We start from the raw sequence: 9,375 nt of genomic DNA, 5'->3' as shown, positions 1-9,375 counted from the left end.
GACTTTGTCTATTTACCCTATCTATGCCCCTCATCATTTTGTAAACCTCTATAAGGTCACCCCTCAGCCTCCGACACTTCAGGGAAAACAGCCCCAGCCTGTTTAACCTCTCTCTATAGCTCAAATCCTCCAATCCTGGCAACCGGCAACTGAAGGCATAGTCGTCAATGGTGATGTAATTAAAATCAGGGGATCAATATTAAAGGAACACAGAGATTTTAGAAGATGGGAAGGGCTGAAGGAACCTATTAACAACAGTGCTGAATTATTAAAATGTTTGTGACAGTTTTTGACTTCCCTCTGCTTTCTCCTCTCTTAACCATCAAGGCAGATGTTTGATGAGTCTCAAGTGTTCGCCCAGGTAGCTCACCCTTGAAGCTGAGAGGCTGCAGGCAGATTGACCATGAGGGGCATCACATCTCAGGTCAACAGAGGCACATCTGGATAGTGGGCTGGTCAGGCCATTCCACTCTGTTCTGCACTTACACCTCGCCTCCCCCTCCCACCCCAGCTCCCAGCAAATCCTTCCTCTTCTTTCACCCAGCAGCACATGTTCCATCCCTAGGCCAGTAACAGAGAAACCCAGGCTAATGCTGTGGCAACAGTTCAATTCCCACCATGGCTGATGGTTAATTAAACACAAATTCAACCAAAACATGATCCAGAAATTAAAAAAAGATGGTGGCCATGTAGCTACTGTCAGTTGTCATGACAAATCCATCACTAATGCCTTTTAAGGCAATAAATTTCTTTTTGATTAGATCCCCTACAGTGTGGAAACAGGCCCTTCAACCCAACACTGATCCCCTGAAGAGTAACCCATCCCCCTCTGAATGACATACCTATGGGCAATTTAGCACAGCCAATCCACCTGTCCTGCATGAGGAGAAACCTACACATACACAGGAAGAACATTCAAACGCCACATAGACAATCACCCAAGGCTGGAATCGAACCCAGGACCTTGGTACTATGAGGCAGCAGTGCTAGCCACTGAGCCACCATGCCCTTACCTGGCCTGCCCTACACATGACTCCAGACTGGCAACAATGTGGGTGAATCTTGATTGCCCTCTGAGCTATTATTAGTAAGAGTATTAAATACTGGCCTAGCTAGTAACTCCCACGTACCATGGTTGAGTAAAAAAACTATTTGTAACACTTCCACCCACTAACTCCTCAGCACTCTCCCCAAACCCCTAGCTTTTACAGAACTGATTCGGGTACTTTCCATGTGTTGTACATACAAAAACATAGAAAATAAGAGCAGGAGTAGGCCATTCGGCCCTTCTAGCTTGCTCTGCTGCTCAATATAATCATGGCCGATCCTCCAACTCATAGGTCCATTCTCATTTTCTCCCCATATCCTCTGATCTCTATAGCCCTAAGAATTATAGCTAACTCCTGCTTGAATTTAACTCCCTGTTTGATTTCAGACATTGCAGTGCCAGTAGTTTTAACCACACACACACACATTCAGTATGTCAGCAATTCCTAAGTATTGATCATCTCATTTGGGCATCAACCCAGAAATATGAGAGTGTGGCGCCACCAGCTGGCCGAGTGTATATGAACAGCTGAGGGCCCTCAATTCCACTCATAGAGATGTACAGCACGAAAACAGACCCTTCCGTCCAACCTGTCCATGCCGACCAGATATCCTAAATAAATCAAGTCCCATTTGCCAGCACGTGGCCCATATCCCTCTAAACCCTTCCTATTCATATGCCCATCCAGATGCCTTTTAAATGCTATCATTGTCTCCACCACTTCCTCTGGCAGCTCACCCCATACATGCACTACCCTCTGCATGAAAAAGTTGCCCCTTAGGTCCCTTTTAAATCTTTCCCCTCTTGCCCTAAACCTATGCCCTCTAGTTCTGTACTTCCTCACCCCAAGGAAAAGACTTTGTCTATTTATCCTATCAACGTCCCTCATGATTTTATAAACCTCTATAAGGCCATCCCTCAGCCTCCGAAGCTCCAGGGAAAACAGACCCAACCTATTCAGCCTCTCCCTATAGCTCACACCTTAAAACGTTTGTGTGTTCTGTGTATCGCATCATTATATTTGTGGCCAGTTAGCTCAGTTGGCTAGTCAGATGACTTGCAACGCAGAGTAGATATTAAGAAGTTATGTTTTAATTCCCATACCATGTGTGGCTGGAGATTATTGTAGAACAACTCTCCTTCTCAACTTCTCCCCTCGCCTGAGGTGTGGTGACACTCAGGTTAAACCACCATGAGTCGTCTCTCTCCCTCTAATGAGAGAGAATGGGGTGACCTTACCGATATCATCATGCAATAGGCAACTCTGTGGGGATAGAAAATTGACGTTTCGGGTAAATGTCCTTTATCAGGACCTCATGACAAGCGATATGATGTGATGTGGTGTGATGTGGTGTGATGTGATGTAATGTGATGTGATGTGGTGTGATGTGATGAGATGTGATGAGATGTGGTGTAATGTGATGTGATGTGATGTGATGAGATGTGATGAGATGTGGTGTAATGTGATGTGGTGTGATGTGATGTAATGTGATGTGGTGTAATGTGATGTGGTGTGATGTGATGAGATGTGATGAGATGTGGTGTAATGTGATGTGATGTGATGTGATGAGATGTGATGAGATGTGGTGTAATGTGATGTGGTGTGATGTGATATGGTGTGATGTGATGAGATGTGATGAGATGTGGTGTAATGTGATGTGATGTGATGTGATGAGATGTGATGAGATGTGGTGTAATGTGATGTGGTGTGATGTGATGTAATGTGATGTGGTGTAATGTGATGTGGTGTGATGTGATGAGATGTGATGTGATGTGGTGTAATGTGATGTGATGTGATGTGATGAGATGTGATGAGATGTGGTGTAATGTGAAGTGGTGTGATGTGATATGGTGTGATGTGATGAGATGTGATGTGATGTAATGTGATGTGATGTAATGTGATGTGATGTGATGTGATGTGATGTGATGTGATGTGGTGTAATGTGATGTGATGTGATGTGATGTGGTGTAATGTGATGTGGTGTAATGTGGTGTAATGTGATGTGATGTGATGTGGTGTAATGTGATGTGGTGTAATGTGGTGTAATGTGATGTGATGTGATGTGGTGTAATGTGATGTGATGTGATGTGATGTGATGTGATGTGATGTGATGTGGTGTAATGTGGTGTAATGTGATGTGATGTGATGTGGTGTAATGTGATGTGGTGTGATGTGATGTGATGTGATGTGATGTAATGTGATGTAATGTAATGTGGTGTGATGTGATGTAATGTGATGTGATGTGATGTGGTGTGATGTGATGTGATGTGATGTGGTGTAATGTGATGTGATGTGGTGTAATGTGATGTGGTGTGATGTGGTGTAATGTGATGTGATGTGGTGTGATGTGGTGTAATGTAATGTGATGTAATGTGATGTAATGTGATGTGATGTGATGTGATGTAATGTGATGTGGTGTGATGTGATGTGATGTGGTGTGATGTGATGTAATGTGATGTGGTGTAATGTGATGTAATGTGATGTTATGTGATGTGGTGTGATGTGATGTGATGTGGTGTGATGTGATGTAATGTGATGTGGTGTAATGTGATGTGATGTGATGTGATGTGGTGCGATGTGATGTAATGTGATGTGATGTGATGTGATGTAATGTGATGTGATGTGATGTGATGTGATGTAATGTGATGTAATGTGATGTGATGTGATGTGATGTGGTGTAATGTGATGTGATGTGATGTGGTGTAATGTGATGTGATGTGGTGTGATGTGGTGTAATGTGATGTGATGTGATGTGGTGTAATGTGATGTGATGTGGTGTGATGTGGTGTAATGTAATGTGATGTAATGTGATGTGATGTGATGTAATGTGATGTAATGTAATGTGGTGTGATGTGATGTAATGTGATGTGATGTGATGTGGTGTGATGTGATGTGATGTGGTGTGATGTGATGTAATGTGATGTGGTGTAATGTGATGTGATGTGATGTGATGTGATGTGGTGTGATGTGATGTAATGTGATGTGATGTGATGTGATGTAATGTGATGTGGTGTGATGTGATGTAATGTGATGTGGTGTGATGTGATGTAATGTGATGTGGTGTAATGTGATGTGGTGTGATGTGATGAGATGTGATGAGATGTGGTGTAATGTGATGTGATGTGATGTGATGAGATGTGATGAGATGTGGTGTAATGTGATGTGGTGTGATGTGATATGGTGTGATGTGATGAGATGTGATGAGATGTGGTGTAATGTGATGTGATGTGATGTGATGAGATGTGATGAGATGTGGTGTAATGTGATGTGGTGTGATGTGATGTAATGTGATGTGGTGTAATGTGATGTGGTGTGATGTGATGAGATGTGATGAGATGTGGTGTAATGTGATGTGATGTGATGTGATGAGATGTGATGAGATGTGGTGTAATGTGAAGTGGTGTGATGTGATATGGTGTGATGTGATGAGATGTGATGTGATGTAATGTGATGTGATGTAATGTGATGTGATGTGATGTGATGTGATGTGATGTGATGTGGTGTAATGTGATGTGATGTGATGTGATGTGGTGTATGTGATGTGGTGTAATGTGGTGTAATGTGATGTGATGTGATGTGGTGTAATGTGATGTGGTGTAATGTGGTGTAATGTGATGTGATGTGATGTGGTGTAATGTGATGTGATGTGATGTGATGTGATGTGGTGTGATGTGATGTAATGTGATGTGATGTGATGTGATGTAATGTGATGTGATGTGATATGATGTAATGTGATGTGATGTGGTGTGATGTGATGTGATGTAATGTGATGTGATGTGATATGATGTAATGTGATGTGATGTGATGTAATGTGATGTAATGTGATGTGATGTGATGTGGTGTGATGTGATGTAATGTGATGTGGTGTGATGTGATGTAATGTGATGTGATGTGATGTGATGTGATGTGGTGTGATGTGATGTAATGTGATGTGATGTGATGTGATGTGATGTAATGTCATGTGATGTGATGTGATGTAATGTGATGTGATGTGATATGATGTAATGTGATGTGATGTGATGTGGTGTAATGTGATGTAATGTGATGTGATGTGATGTGATGTGATGTGATGTAATGTGATGTGATATGATGTAATGTGATGTGATGTGATGTAATGTGATGTGATGTGATGTGGTGTGATGTGATGTAATGTGATGTGATGTGATGTAATGTGATGTGATGTGATGTGGTGTGATGTGATGTAATGTGATGTGATGTAATGTGATGTGATGTGATGTGATGTGATGTGATGTGATGTGATGTAATGTGATGTGATGTGATATGATGTAATGTGATGTGATGTGATGTAATGTGATGTGATGTGATGTGATATGATGTGGTGTGATGTGATGTGATGTAATGTGATGTGGTGTGATGTGATGTAATGTGATGTGATGTGATGTGATGTGATGTAATGTGATGTGATGTGATGTGATGTAATGTGATGTGATGTGATATGATGTAATGTGATGTGATGTGATGTAATGTGATGTGATGTGATGTGGTGTGATGTGATGTAATGTGATGTGATGTGATGTGATGTGATGTAATGTGATGTGATGTAATGTGATGTGATGTGGTGTGATGTGATGTAATGTGATGTGATGTGATGTGATGTGATGTGGTGTGATGTGATGTGATGTGATGTAATGTGATGTGGTGTGATGTGATGTAATGTGATGTGATGTGATGTGATGTGATGTGATGTAATGTGATGTGATGTGATATGATGTAATGTGATGTGATGTGATGTAATGTGATGTGATGTGATGTGGTGTGATGTGATGTGGTGTGATGTGATGTGATGTGGTGTGATGTAATGTGATGTGATGTGATGTGGTGTGATGTGATGTAATGTGATGTGATGTGATGTAATGTGATGTGATGTGATGTGATGTGATGTGATGTGATGTAATGTGATGTGATGTGATGTGATGTAATGTGATGTGATGTAATGTGGTGTGATGTGGTGTAATGTAATGTGGTGTGATGTGATGAGATGTAATGTAATGTGATGTAATGTGATGTGATGTAATGTGGTGTGATGTGGTGTAATGTGATGTGGTGTGATGTGATGAGATGTATTGTAATGTGATGTAATGTGATGTGATGTAATGTGGTGTGATGTGATGTGGTGTAATGTGATGTGGTGGGATGTGATGTGGTGTAATGTGATGTGGTGTGATGTGACGTGATGTGATGTGGTGTAATGTGATGTGGTGTGATGTGACGTGATGTGATGTGGTGTAATGTGGTGTAATGTGATGTGGTGTAATGTAATGTAGTGTGATGTGATGTGGTGTAATGTGATGTGGTGTAATGTGATGTGATGTGATGAGATGTGATGTGATGTGATGTGATGTGGTGTAATGTGATGTGATGTGGTGTAATGTGATGTGGTGTGATGTGACGTGATGTGATGTGGTGTAATGTGGTGTAATGTGATGTGGTGTAATGTAATGTGGTGTGATGTGATGTGGTGTAATGTGATGTGATGTGATGAGATGTGATGTGATGTGATGTGATGTGGTGTAATGTGATGTGATGTGGTGTAATGTGGTGTGATGTGATGTGATGTGATGTGATGTGATGTGATGTGATGTGGTGTAATGTGATGTGATGTGGTGTAATGTGGTGTGATGTGATGTGATGTGATGTGATGTGATGTGATGTGATGTGACGTGATGTGATGTGGTGTAATGTGGTGTAATGTGATGTGGTGTAATGTAATGTGGTGTGATGTGATGTGGTGTAATGTAATGTGGTGTAATGTGATGTGATGTGATGAGATGTGATGTGATGTGATGTGATGTGGTGTAATGTGATGTGATGTGGTGTAATGTGGTGTGATGTGATGTGATGTGATGTGATGTGATGTGATGTGATGTGATGTGATGTGATGTGATGTGATGTGGTGCAATGTGATGTGGTGTAATGTGGTGTAATGTGATGTGGTGTAATGTAATGTGGTGTGATGTGATGTGGTGTAATGTGATGTGGTGTAATGTGATGTGATGTGATGAGATGTGATGTGATGTGATGTGGTGTAATGTGATGTGATGTGGTGTAATGTGATGTGATGTGGTGTAATGTGATGTGGTGTAATGTGTAATGTGATGTGGTGTAATGTAATGTGGTGTGATGTGATGTGGTGTGATGTGATGTGGTGTGATGTGATGTGGTGTAATGTGATGTGGTGTAATGTAATGTGGTGTGATGTGGTGTGATGTGATGTGATGTGATGTGATGTGATGTGATGTGATGTGATGTAATGTGGTGTGATGTGGTGTGATGTGGTGTAATGTGATGTGATGTGATGTAATGTGGTGTGATGTGGTGTGATGTGGTGTAATGTGATGTGATGTGATGTAATGTGGTGTGATGTGGTGTGATCTAATGTGGTGTGATGTGGTGTGAAGTGATGTGATGTAATGTGATATGATGTGGTGTGATATGACGTTATGAAATGTAATGGCGTGTCATGTGATGTGATGTGGTGTGATGTGACATGATGTGAAGTGGTGTAATGTGATGTGATGTCATGTGATGTAATGTGATATGATGTGATGTGATGTGATGTGATGTGGTGTAATGTGGTGTGATGTGACGTGATGTGATGTGGTGTAATGTGATGTGGTGTAATGTGATGTGGTGTAATGTGATGTGGTGTGATGTGATGTGATGTGATGTGATGTGATGTGATGTGATGTGATGTGATGTGATGTGATGTGGTGTAATGTGATGTGGTGTAATGTGGTGTAATGTGATGTGGTGTAATGTAATGTGGTGTAATGTAATGTGGTGTAATGTAATGTGGTGTGATGTGATGTGGTGTGATGTGATGTGGTGTGATGTGATGTGGTGTAATGTGATGTGGTGTAATGTGGTGTGATGTGACGTGATGTGATGTGGTGTAATGTGATGTGGTGTAAGGTGATGTGGTGTAAGGTGATGTGGTGTAAGGTGATGTGGTGTGATGTGATGTGATGTGATGTGATGTGATGTGCTGTGATGTGATGTGATGTGATGTGGTGTAATGTGATGTGGTGTAATGTGGTGTAATGTGATGTGGTGTAATGTAATGTGGTGTAATGTAATGTGGTGTGATGTGATGTGGTGTAATGTGATGTGGTGTAATGTGATGTGGTGTAATGTGGTGTAATGTAATGTGGTGTAATGTAATGTGGTGTGATGTGATGTGGTGTGATGTGATGTGGTGTAATGTGATGTGGTGTAATGTGGTGTAATGTAATGTGGTGTAATGTAATGTGGTGTGATGTGATGTGGTGTGATGTGATGTGGTGTAATGTGATGTGGTGTAATGTGGTGTAATGTAATGTGGTGTAATGTAATGTGGTGTGATGTGATGTGGTGTGATGTGATGTGATGTGGTGCAATGTGATGTGGTGTAATGTGGTATAATGTGATTGGTGTAATGTAATGTGATGTGATGTGGTGTGATGTGATGGGGTGTAATGTGATGTGATTTGATGTGGTGTGATGTGATGTGGTGTCATGTGATGTGATGTGGTGCGATGTGATGTGGTGTAATTTGATGTAATCTAATGGCGTGTCATGTGATGTGATGTGGTGTGATGTGACATGATGTAAAGTGGTGTAATGTGATGTGGTGTAATGTGATGTGGTGTAATATGATGTGGTGTGATGTGATGTGATGTGATGTGATGTGATGTGATGTGATGTGATGTGATGTGATGTAATGTGATGTGGTGTAATGTGGTGTAATGTGATGTGGTGTAATGTAATTTGGTGTAATGTAATGTGGTGTGATGTGATGTGGTGTAATGTGATGTGGTGTAATGTAATGTGGTGTGATGTGATGTGATGTGACGTGACATGATGTGGTGTAATGTGATGTGATGTGATGTGATGTGATGTGGTGTAATGTGATGTGGTGTAATGTGGTGTAATGTAATGTGGTGTGATATGATGTGGTGTAATGTGATGTGGTGTAATGTAATGTGGTGTAATGTAATGTGATGTGGTGTGATGTGATGTGATGTGATGTGATGTGATGTAATGTGATGTGATGTGATGTGATGTAATGTGATGTGATGTGATATGATGTAATGTGATGTGATGTGATGTAATGTGATGTGATGTGATGTGATGTGGTGTGATGTGATGTAATGTGATGTGATGTGATGTGATGTGATGTGATGTAATGTGATGTGATGTGGTGTAATGTGATGTGATGTGATGAGATGTGATGTGATGTGATGTGATGTGGTGTAATGTGATGTGATGTGGTGTAATGTGATGTGGTGTGATGTGGTGTAATGTGATGTGGTGTAATGTAATGTGG

This window comes from Chiloscyllium punctatum, chromosome 10 (genome assembly GCF_047496795.1).
Source record: "Chiloscyllium punctatum isolate Juve2018m chromosome 10, sChiPun1.3, whole genome shotgun sequence".
In the NCBI taxonomy this organism is placed as follows: Eukaryota; Metazoa; Chordata; class Chondrichthyes; order Orectolobiformes; family Hemiscylliidae; genus Chiloscyllium; species Chiloscyllium punctatum.
The sequence above is the reverse complement of the archived record's forward strand: the minus strand, read 5'-3'. Positions refer to the sequence as shown.